The sequence below is a fragment of the Stigmatopora nigra genome, unplaced genomic scaffold (assembly GCF_051989575.1).
Source record: "Stigmatopora nigra isolate UIUO_SnigA unplaced genomic scaffold, RoL_Snig_1.1 HiC_scaffold_76, whole genome shotgun sequence".
NCBI lineage: Eukaryota > Metazoa > Chordata > Actinopteri > Syngnathiformes > Syngnathidae > Stigmatopora > Stigmatopora nigra.
In genome coordinates, this window is record NW_027551652.1 from 56,769 (window position 1) to 67,500 (window position 10,732).

Here is a 10,732-nt window from a genome sequence, read left to right on the forward strand (position 1 = left end):
ATTTCCGGTGGTCTGCAAAAAGCCTTCGGCAAGTATATAGGGAGAGGAAAAATTTGAATGTGAGCTCCAGGCGTCGGGCCGAGCCTGTCCTCTGCCGGTATGGGATCCAAAAGGTTCACATTCGGGCATCCTTCTCACGAAGTGCCCCGGTCCTAGGTGGTTCGGTTGAATTTTAATGAATTTTTCAAAGTGAAAAACTTTGAAAAAAAATGGGCGAAAAAATGGCTATGTCTTTCAGCGGGGGCTGAGAGAAAAAGTGTCCGAAGGAGCGCTGCCTTCGGATACAAACGGGCAAATGTCCCGGTGAAAATCCTGGTTCTCAAAAATTTTCTAAGTCCGAAAATTTTTCTAAGTCCAAAAATTTTTCTAAGTCCAACTTTTGGACTTAGAAAATTTTCGGAGCTCCAGAGGGCCGGAGCTCCGGAGCTCCGGAGCTCCAGAGAACCGGAGCTCCGGAGCTCCGGAGCGCCAGAGGACCGGAGCTCCGGAGCTCCAGAGCTCCAGAGAACCGGAGCTCCGGAGCTCCAGAGGACCGGAGCTCCGGAGCTCCGGAGCCCCAGAGCTCCGGAGCCCCAGAGCTCCGGAGCTCCAGAGGACCGGAGCTCCGGAGCTCCGGAGCTTTCCTGGTTCTCAAAAATTTTTCTAAGTCCAACTTTTGGACTTAGAAAATTTTCGGAGCTCCGGAGCTCCAGAGGACCGGAGCTCCGGAGCTCCGGAGCTCCAGAGCCCCGGAGCTCCGGAGCTCCAGAGGACCGGAGCTCCAGAGCTCCGGAGAACCGGAGCTCCGGAGCTCCGGAGCTCCAGAGGACCGGAGCTCCGGAGCCCCGGAGCTTTCCTGGTTCTCAAAAATTTTTCTAAGTCCAAAAATTTTTCTAAGTCCAACTTTTGGACTTAGAAAATTTTCGGAGCTCCGGAGCTCCGGAGCTCCAGAGCTCCAGAGGGCCGGAGCTCCGGAGCTCCGGAGCTCCAGAGGACCGGAGCTCCGGAGCTCCGGAGCTCCGGAGCTCCGGAGCTCCAGAGGACCGGAGCTCCGGAGCTCCGGAGCTCCAGAGGACCGGAGCTCCGGAGCTCCGGAGCTCCGGAGCTCCGGAGCTTTCCTGGTTCTCAAAAATTTTTCTAAGTCCAAAAATTTTTCTAAGTCCAACTTTTGGACTTAGAAAATTTTCGGAGCTCCGGAGCTCCAGAGCTCCGGAGCTCCAGAGCTCCGGAGCTCCAGAGCTCCGGAGCTCCGGAGCTCCGGAGCTCCAGAGGACCGGAGCTCCGGAGCTCCGGAGCTCCGGAGCTCCAGAGGACCGGAGCTCCAGAGGACCGGAGCTCCGGAGCTTTCCTGGTTCTCAAAAATTTTTCTAAGTCCAAAAATTTTTCTAAGTCCAACTTTTGGACTTAGAAAATTTTCGGAGCTCCGGAGCTCCAGAGCTCCAGAGGGCCGGAGCTCCGGAGCTCCGGAGCTCCAGAGGACCGGAGCTCCGGAGCTCCGGAGCTCCGGAGCTCCAGAGGACCGGAGCTCCAGAGGACCGGAGCTCCGGAGCTCCGGAGCTCCAGAGCTCCAGAGGACCGGAGCTCCGGAGCTCCGGAGCTCCGGAGCTCCGGAGCTTTCCTGGTTCTCAAAAATTTTTCTAAGTCCAAAAATTTTTCTAAGTCCAACTTTTGGACTTAGAAAATTTTCGGAGCTCCAGAGGACCGGAGCTCCGGTGCTCCGGAGCTCCGGACAACCAGTAGAACCGGAGCTCCGGAGAACCGGAGCTCCGGAGCTCCAGGGGACCGGAGCTCCGGAGCTCCAGAGCTCCAGAGAACCGGAGCTCCGGAGCCCCAGAGCTCCGGAGCCCCAGAGCTCCGGAGCTCCGGAGCTCCAGAGGACCGGAGCTCCGGAGCTTTCCTGGTTCTCAAAAATTTTTCTAAGTCCAACTTTTGGACTTAGAAAATTTTCGGAGCTCCGGAGCTCCGGAGCTCCGGAGCTCCAGAGGACCGGAGCTCCGGAGCTCCGGAGCTCCGGAGCTCCAGAGGACCGGAGCTCCGGAGCTCCGGAGCTCCAGAGAACCGGAGCCCCGGAGCTCCGGAGCTCCGGAGCTCCAGAGCTCCAGAGCTCCAGAGAACCGGAGCCCCGGAGCTCCAGAGGACCGGAGCTCCGGAGCTCCGGAGCTCCGGAGCTCCAGAGAACCGGAGCTCCAGAGGACCGGAGCTCCGGAGCTCCAGAGCCCCGGAGCCCCGGAGCTCCAGAGCCCCGGAGCCCCGGAGCCCCGGAGCTTTCCTGGTTCTCAAAAATTTTCTAAGTCCAAAAAATTTTCTAAGTCCAACTTTTGGACTTAGAAAATTTTCGGAGCTCCGGAGCTCCAGAGGACCGGAGCTCCGGAGCTCCGGAGCTCCAGAGGACCGGAGCTCCGGAGCTCCAGAGGACCGGAGCTCCGGAGCTCCAGAGGACCGGAGCTCCGGAGCTCCGGAGCTCCAGAGGACCGGAGCTCCGGGGCTCCAGAGAACCGGAGCCCCGGAGCCCCGGAGCTCCAGAGGACCGGAGCTCCGGAGCTCCGGAGCTCCAGAGCTCCGGAGCTCCGGAGCTCCAGAGGACCGGAGCTCCGGAGCTCCGGAGCTCCGGAGCCCCGGAGCCCCGGAGCCCCGGAGCCCCGGAGCTCCGGAGCTTTCCTGGTTCTCAAAATTTTTCTAAGTCCAAAAAATTTTCTAAGTCCAACTTTTGGACTTAGAAAATTTTTTGGACTTAGAAAATTTTTCAACTTTTTCGACAAAAAGCTCCATAACTCGAAAAATATATGGAGCTCGGAGCTGCAATTTTAACCATATTCCAGGGAAGCTCCATAGAACCGGTACATTGAAGGAGAAAAGGATCGAAAGACATGACCCATATAAATCACCCACTCCTGCAATTTCCGGTGGTCTGCAAAAAGCCTTCGGCAAGTATATAGGGAGAGGAAAAATTTGAATGTGAGCTCCAGGCGTCGGGCCGAGCCTGTCCTCTGCCGGTATGGGATCCAAAAGGCTCACATTCGGGCATCCTTCTCACGAAGTGCCCCGGTCCTAGGTGGTTCGGTTGAATTTTAATGAATTTTTCAAAGTGAAAATATTTGGAAAAAAAAGGGCGAAAAAATGGCTATGTCTTTCAGCGGGGGCTGAGAGAAAAAGTGTCCGAAGGAGCGCTGCCTTCGGATACAAACGGGCAAATGTCCCGGTGAAAATCCTGGTTCTCAAAAATTTTCTAAGTCCGAAAATTTTTCTAAGTCCAAAAATTTTTCTAAGTCCAACTTTTGGACTTAGAATTTTTTTGGAAGGCCGGAGCTCCAGAGATCCAGTGGGCCGGAGGACCGGAGCTCCGGAGGGCCGGAGGACCGGAGCTCCATAGAACCAGAGATCCAAGAGGACCGGAGCTCCGGAGGGCAAGAGCTCCAGAGATCCATGAGGGCCGGAGCTCCGGAGTACCGGAGCTCCAGAGATCCATGAGGGCCGGAGCTCCGGAGTACCGGAGCTCCAGAGATCCAGAGATCCAGAGGGCCGGAGCTCCGGACTACCGGAGCTCCAGAGATCCAGAGGGCCGGAGGACCGGAGCTCCATAGAGCCAGGAGGGCTGGAGCTCCAGAGAACCAGGAAAGCTGGAGCTCCAGAGAACCACGAGGGCCGGAGCTCCAGGGAGCCAGACAATTTCCTGGTTCTCAAAAATTTTCTAAGTCCGAAAATTTTTCTAAGTCCAAAAAAAATTCTAAGTCCAAAAATCTTGGAAAAAACGACTATGTCTTTCAGCGGGGGCTGAGAGAAAAAGTATCCGAAGGAGCGCTGCCTTCGGATACAAACGGGACAATGTCCCGGTGAAAAATCCTGGTTCTTCGAAAAATGTCTGAAAAAATGACTATGTCCAACAGCGGTGTGTCAATGGAAAAGTGTCCGAAGAAGCGAGGTCTTCGGATACAAACGGGCAGATGTCCCGGTGAAAAGCTCTGGTTCTCAAAAATTTTCTAAGTCCGAAAATTTTTCTAAGTCCAAAAAAAATTCTAAGTCCAAAAATCTTGGAAAAAACGACTATGTCTTTCAGCGGGGGCTGAGAGAAAAAGTATCCGAAGGAGCGCTGCCTTCGGATACAAACGGGCAGATGTCCCGGTGAAAATCCTGGTTCTCAAAAATGGCAAAAAAATGACTATGTCCAACAGCGGTGTGTCAAAGGAAAAGTGTCCGAAGGAGCGCTGCCTTCGGACACAAACGGGCAGATGTCCCGGTGAAAAGCTCTGGTTCTCAAAAATTTTCTAAGTCCAAAAAAAATTCTAAGTCCAAAAATCTTGGAAAAATGACTATGTCTTTCAGCGGGGGCTGAGAGGAAAAGTGTCCGACCATGCACTATCTTCGGATAGAAATGGGACAATGTCCCGGTGAAAATCCTGGTTCTCAAAAAAATGGCAAAAAAATGACTATGTCCAACAGCGGTGTGTCAAAGGAAAAGTGTCCGAAGGAGCGCTGCCTTCGGACACAAACGGGCAGATGTCCCGGTGAAAAGCTCTGGTTCTCAAAAATTTTCTAAGTCCAAAAAATTTTCTAAGTCCAAAAAAAATTCTAAGTCCAAAAATCTTGGAAAAAACGACTATGTCTTTCAGCGGGGGCTGAGAGAAAAAGTATCCGAAGGAGCGCTGCCTTCGGATACAAACGGGCAGATGTCCCGGTGAAAATCCTGGTTCTCAAAAATGTCTGAAAAAATGACTATGTCCAACAGCGGTGGTTCAAAGGAAAAGTGTCCGAAGGAGCGCTGCCTTCGGACACAAACGGGCAGATGTCCCGGTGAAAAGCTCTGGTTCTCAAAAATTTTCTAAGTCCGAAAAAAATTCTAAGTCCAAAAAAAATTCTAAGTCCAAAAATCTTGGAAAAAACGACTATGTCTTTCAGCGGGGGCTGAGAGAAAAAGTATCCGAAGGAGCGCTGCCTTCGGATACAAATGGGACAATGTCCCGGTGAAAATCCTGGTTCTCAAAAATGTCTGAAAAAATGACTATGTCCAACAGCGGTGTGTCACAGGAAAAGTGTCCGAAGGAGCGCTGCCTTCGGACACAAACGGGCAGATGTCCCGGTGAAAAGCTCTGGTTCTCAAAAATTTTCTAAGTCCAAAAAATTTTCTAAGTCCAAAAAAAATTCTAAGTCCAAAAATCTTGGAAAAAACGACTATGTCTTTCAGCGGGGGCTGAGAGAAAAAGTATCCGAAGGAGCGCTGCCTTCGGATACAAATGGGACAATGTCCCGGTGAAAATCCTGGTTCTCAAAAATGTCTGAAAAAATGACTATGTCCAACAGCGGTGTGTCACAGGAAAAGTGTCCGAAGGAGCGCTGCCTTCGGACACAAACGGGCAGATGTCCCGGTGAAAAGCTCTGGTTCTCAAAAATTTTCTAAGTCCAAAAAAAATTCTAAGTCCAAAAATCTTGGAAAAATGACTATGTCTTTCAGCGGGGGCTGAGAGGAAAAGTGTCCGACCATGCACTATCTTCGGATAGAAATGGGACAATGTCCCGGTGAAAATCCTGGTTCTCAAAAATGTCTGAAAAAATGACTATGTCCAACAGCGGTGTGTCACAGGAAAAGTGTCCGAAGGAGCGCTGCCTTCGGATACAAACTGGCAAAAGTCCCGGTGAAAAGCCCTGGTTCTCAAAAATTTTCTAAGTCCAAAAAAAATTCTAAGTCCAAAAAAACGGACTCTGTCATTTTTTTGGAAAAAGTGTGAAAAAATGACTATGTCCGACAGGACTCTGTCATTTTTTTGAGAAAAAGTCTGAAAAAATGACTATGTCCAACGGGACTTAGTCGTTTTTTTGAGCTTCTCAAAAATTTTCTAAGTCCAAAAAATTTTCTAAGTCCGAAAAAGTGTGAAAAAATGACTATGTCCGACAGGACTTAGTCGTTTTTTCAGAAAATTTCTGAAAAAACGACTAAGTCCTGTCGGACATAGTCGTTTTTTCGATTTTTTAGGTCTACCAGGGCTTCTCATTTGGGTCTACCAAGGCATGTGATTTGGGTCTACCAATACCCCTAGGATATGATTTGCCTACTCCCGCAATTTCCGGTGGTCTGCAAAAAGCCTTCGGCAAGATTATAGGGAGAGGAAAATTTTGAATGTGAGCTCCAGGCCTAAGACCGACCCCTCTCTCCCCAGTAGGCCGACGGAAGGAGCTCACATTCGGGCACAGTACTTTTGCAATGCCCCTTGTCCCCCTGGTTCTCCCGAATTGAAGCGAATTTTTTCTAAGTGTGGCTGGACTTAGAAAAATTTTCGGGAGTGAAAAGAACCAGAGAGACCGTCCTGAGGGACTGAAACAGGCCGAAAAAGGTGTCACACTCGGCTTGGCAATATGAAAAAGGCCCTTCCAAAATCCTGGAGGTTTGGGCCTGACCTCCAGAGCTCCAGAGCTCCAGAGATCCAGAGGGCCGGAGGACCGGAGCTCCATAGATCCAGGAGTGTCCGGGAGCTCCAGAGCTCCAGAGATCCACACACGAACGAGACTCAGGGTGTCCATGACTTATGCCTGGTGGTATGGACATCCAAAAATCTTCCACGGAAGTTGGAAGAACCAGGCGAGGGCAGACCGTCGTGAGTGTTCTTGGCAAAGTCCTGGAGCCAGAACATAGAAAACTCTTCTACGGAAGAACCAGGCAAAAGATCCAGAGGGCCGGAGGACCGAAGCTCCAGAGCTCCAGAGATCCACACTAGAGAGAATTCGTGGGTGTCCATGACTTATGCCTGGTGGTATGGACATCCAAAAATCTTCCACGGAAGTTGGAAGAACCAGGCGAGGGCAGACCGTCGTGAGTGTTCTTGGCAAAGTCCTGGAGCCAGAACATATAAAACTCTTCTAAGGAAGAACCAGGCAAAAGATCCAGAGGGCCGGAGGACCGAAGCTCCAGAGCTCCAGAGATCCACACATGAACGAGACTCAGGGTGTCCATGACTTATGCCTGGTGGTATGGACATCCAAAAATCTTCCACGGAAGTTGGAAGAACCAGGCGAGGGCAGACCGTCGTGAGTGTTCTTGGCAAAGACCTGGAGCCAGAACATAGAAAACTCTTCTACGGAAGAACCAGGCAAAAGATCCAGAGGGCCGGAGGACCGAAGCTCCAGAGCTCCAGAGATCCACACCAGAGAGAATTCGTGGATGTCCATGACATATGCCTGGTGGTATGGACATCCAAAAATCTTCCACAAAAGTTGGAAGAACCGGGCCAGTGGCAAAAAGTCGTGAGTGTACGTGCAAAAGTCCTGGAGCATGTACATATAAAACTCTTCTACGGAAGAACCAGGCGCCGGAGACCGTCGTGAGTGTTCTTGGCAAAGACCTGGAGCCAGAACATAGAAAACTCTTCTACGGAAGAACCAGGCAAAAGATCCAGAGGGCCGGAGGACCGAAGCTCCAGAGCTCCAGAGATCCACACCAGAGAGAATTCGTGGATGTCCATGACATATGCCTGGTGGTATGGACATCCAAAAATCTTCCACAAAAGTTGGAAGAACCGGGCCAGTGGCAAAAAGTCGTGAGTGTACGTGCAAAAGTCCTGGAGCATGTACATATAAAACTCTTCTACGGAAGAACCAGGCGCCGGAGACCGTCGTGAGTGTTCTTGGCAAAGACCTGGAGCCAGAACATAGAAAACTCTTCTACGGAAGAACCAGGCAAAAGATCCAGAGGGCCGGAGGACCGAAGCTCCAGAGCTCCAGAGATCCACACCAGAGAGAATTCGTGGATGTCCATGACATATGCCTGGTGGTATGGACATCCAAAAATCTTCCACAAAAGTTGGAAGAACCGGGCCAGTGGCAGAAAGTCGTGAGTGTACGTGCAAAAGTCCTGGAGCATGTACATATAAAACTCTTCTACGGAAGAACCAGGCGCCGGAGACCGTCGTGAGTGTTCTTGGCAAAGACCTGGAGCCAGAACATAGAAAACTCTTCTACGGAAGAACCAGGCAAAAGATCCAGAGGGCCGGAGGACCGAAGCTCCAGAGCTCCAGAGATCCACACTAGAGAGAATTCGTGGATGTCCATGACATATGCCTGGTGGTATGGACATCCAAAAATCTTCCACAAAAGTTGGAAGAACCGGGCCAGTGGCAAAAAGTCGTGAGTGTACGTGCAAAAGTCCTGGAGCATGTACATATAAAACTCTTCTACGGAAGAACCAGGCGCCGGAGACCGTCGTGAGTGTTCTTGGCAAAGACCTGGAGCCAGAACATAGAAAACTCTTCTACGGAAGAACCAGGCATTTCCATACCAAAGTCCCGGCGGTATGGTCATATCTCTTCCATGCAAGTTGGAAGAACCGGGCAAAGGGGCGGACATGCAACCGAAAAATCATTTTAATCAAGAACCGGTACATGGAAAGAGAAAATAAGGTCTGAAGACACGAACACAGGTCTGTGAGCTAGGGGGTCGGCACCTGCCCAAAAATGGTGTCTGCGTCCATGCCAAAGACAGGGCGGTATGGACGTAGAAAAACCATGTACCGGAGATACCTTTATGACAAAGGACGGTGCATGGAAAGAGAAAATGAGGAGCGAAGACACAAACTGTGAGCTAGGGGGTCGGCACCAGCCTAAAAATGGTGTGTACATGCAAAAGTCCTGGAGCATGTACATATAAAACTCTTCTACGGAAGAACCAGGCGCCGCAGACCGTCGTGAGTGTTCTTGGCAAAGTCCTGGAGCCAGAACATAGAAAACTCTTCTACGGAAGAACCAGGCATTTCCATACCAAAGTCCCGGCGGTATGGTCATATCTCTTCCATGCAAGTTGGAAGAACCGGGCAAAGGGGCGGACATGCAACCGAAAAATCATTTTAATCAAGAACCGGTACATGGAAAGAGAAAGAGGACTGAAGACACGAACACAGGTCTGTGAGCTAGGGGGTCGGCACCAGCCCAAAAATGGTGTCTGCGTCCATGCCAAAGACAGGGCGGTATGGACGTAGAAAAACCATGTACCGGAGATACCTTTATGACAAAGGACGTTGCATGGAAAGAGAAAAATGAGGAGCGAAGACACAAACTGTGAGCTAGGGGGTCGGCACCAGCCTATAAATGGTGTAAGGGTGTTCACCTGCCCGAAACAAAAATGGTGTGCTGACCGATAGGCTCAGGTCGACTCGCCTTCGGAGGGCCGCGCCTCGTGCGTGGGGTCTCTCCGGCTTTGCGGGTTTCATCCAAGGGCCAAAAGACAAAATCTTCTCTAGTGCGTGAACGAGGTATGCTAGCGCTTACAAAACTGAACAACGGTGAGGACTTGGCGCGTGCGACCCTGCGGTGTCCGGAGGCTAAGGTGCTTTTAAGGCCCCTCCCAAGTCACTGAGGACCATCGTCGCCTCTTCTGCATCCGGACGGTGGCGTTTGCGGAGTGCTGACAAGGCCTGAATAACGGTGAGGTTTTGGTGCGTGCGACCCTGCGTTGTCCGGAGGCTAAGGTACTGCGGTGGTAAGTCCCCATCGTCCAAGGCCCCTCCCAAGTCAATGAGGACCATCGTCACCTTCACTGCATCCGGACGGGCGTCGGTGCGAGTGCTTACAAGGCGGCTGAATAATGGTGAGGTTTCTGGTGCGTGCGACCCTCCGTTGCGCGGAGGCTAAGGTACTGCGGTGGTTAGTCCCCATCGTCCAAGGCCCCTCCCTTGTCAACGAGGACCATCGTCACCGTCACTGCATCCAGACGGCCGCGTAGGTGCGCGGCAGTGGCAAGAATCCGGCATGAACGGGCAATGACCATGATCGAGGGCGACCGGGTACCGAATGCGTGTTCTTAAGTTCACACATGCTCGCCCCGCAACTCAAACTCTTTCTAATCTGCGTCCGGAGCCGGCATTTGTCCTTCCTGCGCGAATGGGTCGATGTCTCCGCCCGAACCAAACGATAGCGAGACCGAGACGATCCGAACAGACCCTCCGGGGTCCTAGCTGTCTGTTGTCGGAGCCCGCCGCCGCCCAACTGTCTCGGACATGGGCTACTCTGCTCTGGCGTGCTGGGAATCTCCCGTAGAACACACTTTCTCAGGCAAATACAGCCTAACCGGCCCGCCTATTGTGGGTCTGCCCGAGGGACCCGCCGTATTTAGAGGCGAAAAGTTGGATTTTGTGCTTTTGGATGACGGGTAGGCAGCCCCAGACATAAAGCGAGGCACACTATCCCCAGGGATGAGCGCGCGATCACAAAGCGTTCCAGATCCGGCTCAAATTCCCACCTGACATGTAAGCCCAGAGGAGGATGCACGGAGAGGCGAGCCCGGGCCAAGAGGTCGGCGCTGGAACAAGGTGTCATGGCTGCGCGTCGGCGGCCGGGTCTTTCGTCCAAGGTCCCCGTGGGCTTACCTGGTTGATCCTGCCAGTAGCATATGCTTGTCTCAAAGATTAAGCCATGCATGTCTAAGTACACACGGATTGTACAGTTACACTGCGGAAGGCTCATTAAATCAGTTGTGGTTCCTTTGATCACTCTCTCTTACTTGGATAACTGTGGCAATTCCAGAGCTAATACATGCACACGAGCACCTGTCCCCCACCCGAGGGGAGGTGCGCATTTATCAGACCTAAAACCCATTCGGGCGTCCCGTGCGGCGCACCGGGGGCGATAGCCACCGGCGTTGCCGGCGGGCGCACGGCCAAACCCTTGGCGAGTCTGGATAAACTAGAGCCGATCGCCGGCCCCGCGTGGCGGCGACGACTCTTTCGAATGTCTGCCCTATCAACTTTCGATGGTACCTTCTGCGCCTACCATGGTGA

At 52.2% G+C, this 10,732-nt stretch overlaps 1 non-coding gene across 1 annotated transcript in view; it reads left to right on the forward strand.

Moving 5' to 3' along the window:
* Positions 1-10,318: 10,318 nt before the first annotated feature.
* The window catches only part of LOC144193110 (18S ribosomal RNA), a 1,890-nt gene continuing 1,476 nt past the window's right edge, over positions 10,319-10,732 (forward strand). Inside the window, exon 1 of the ribosomal RNA XR_013325609.1 lies at positions 10,319-10,732. This exon is cut by the window's right edge and continues 1,476 nt beyond it. This is a non-coding gene — a ribosomal RNA (18S ribosomal RNA).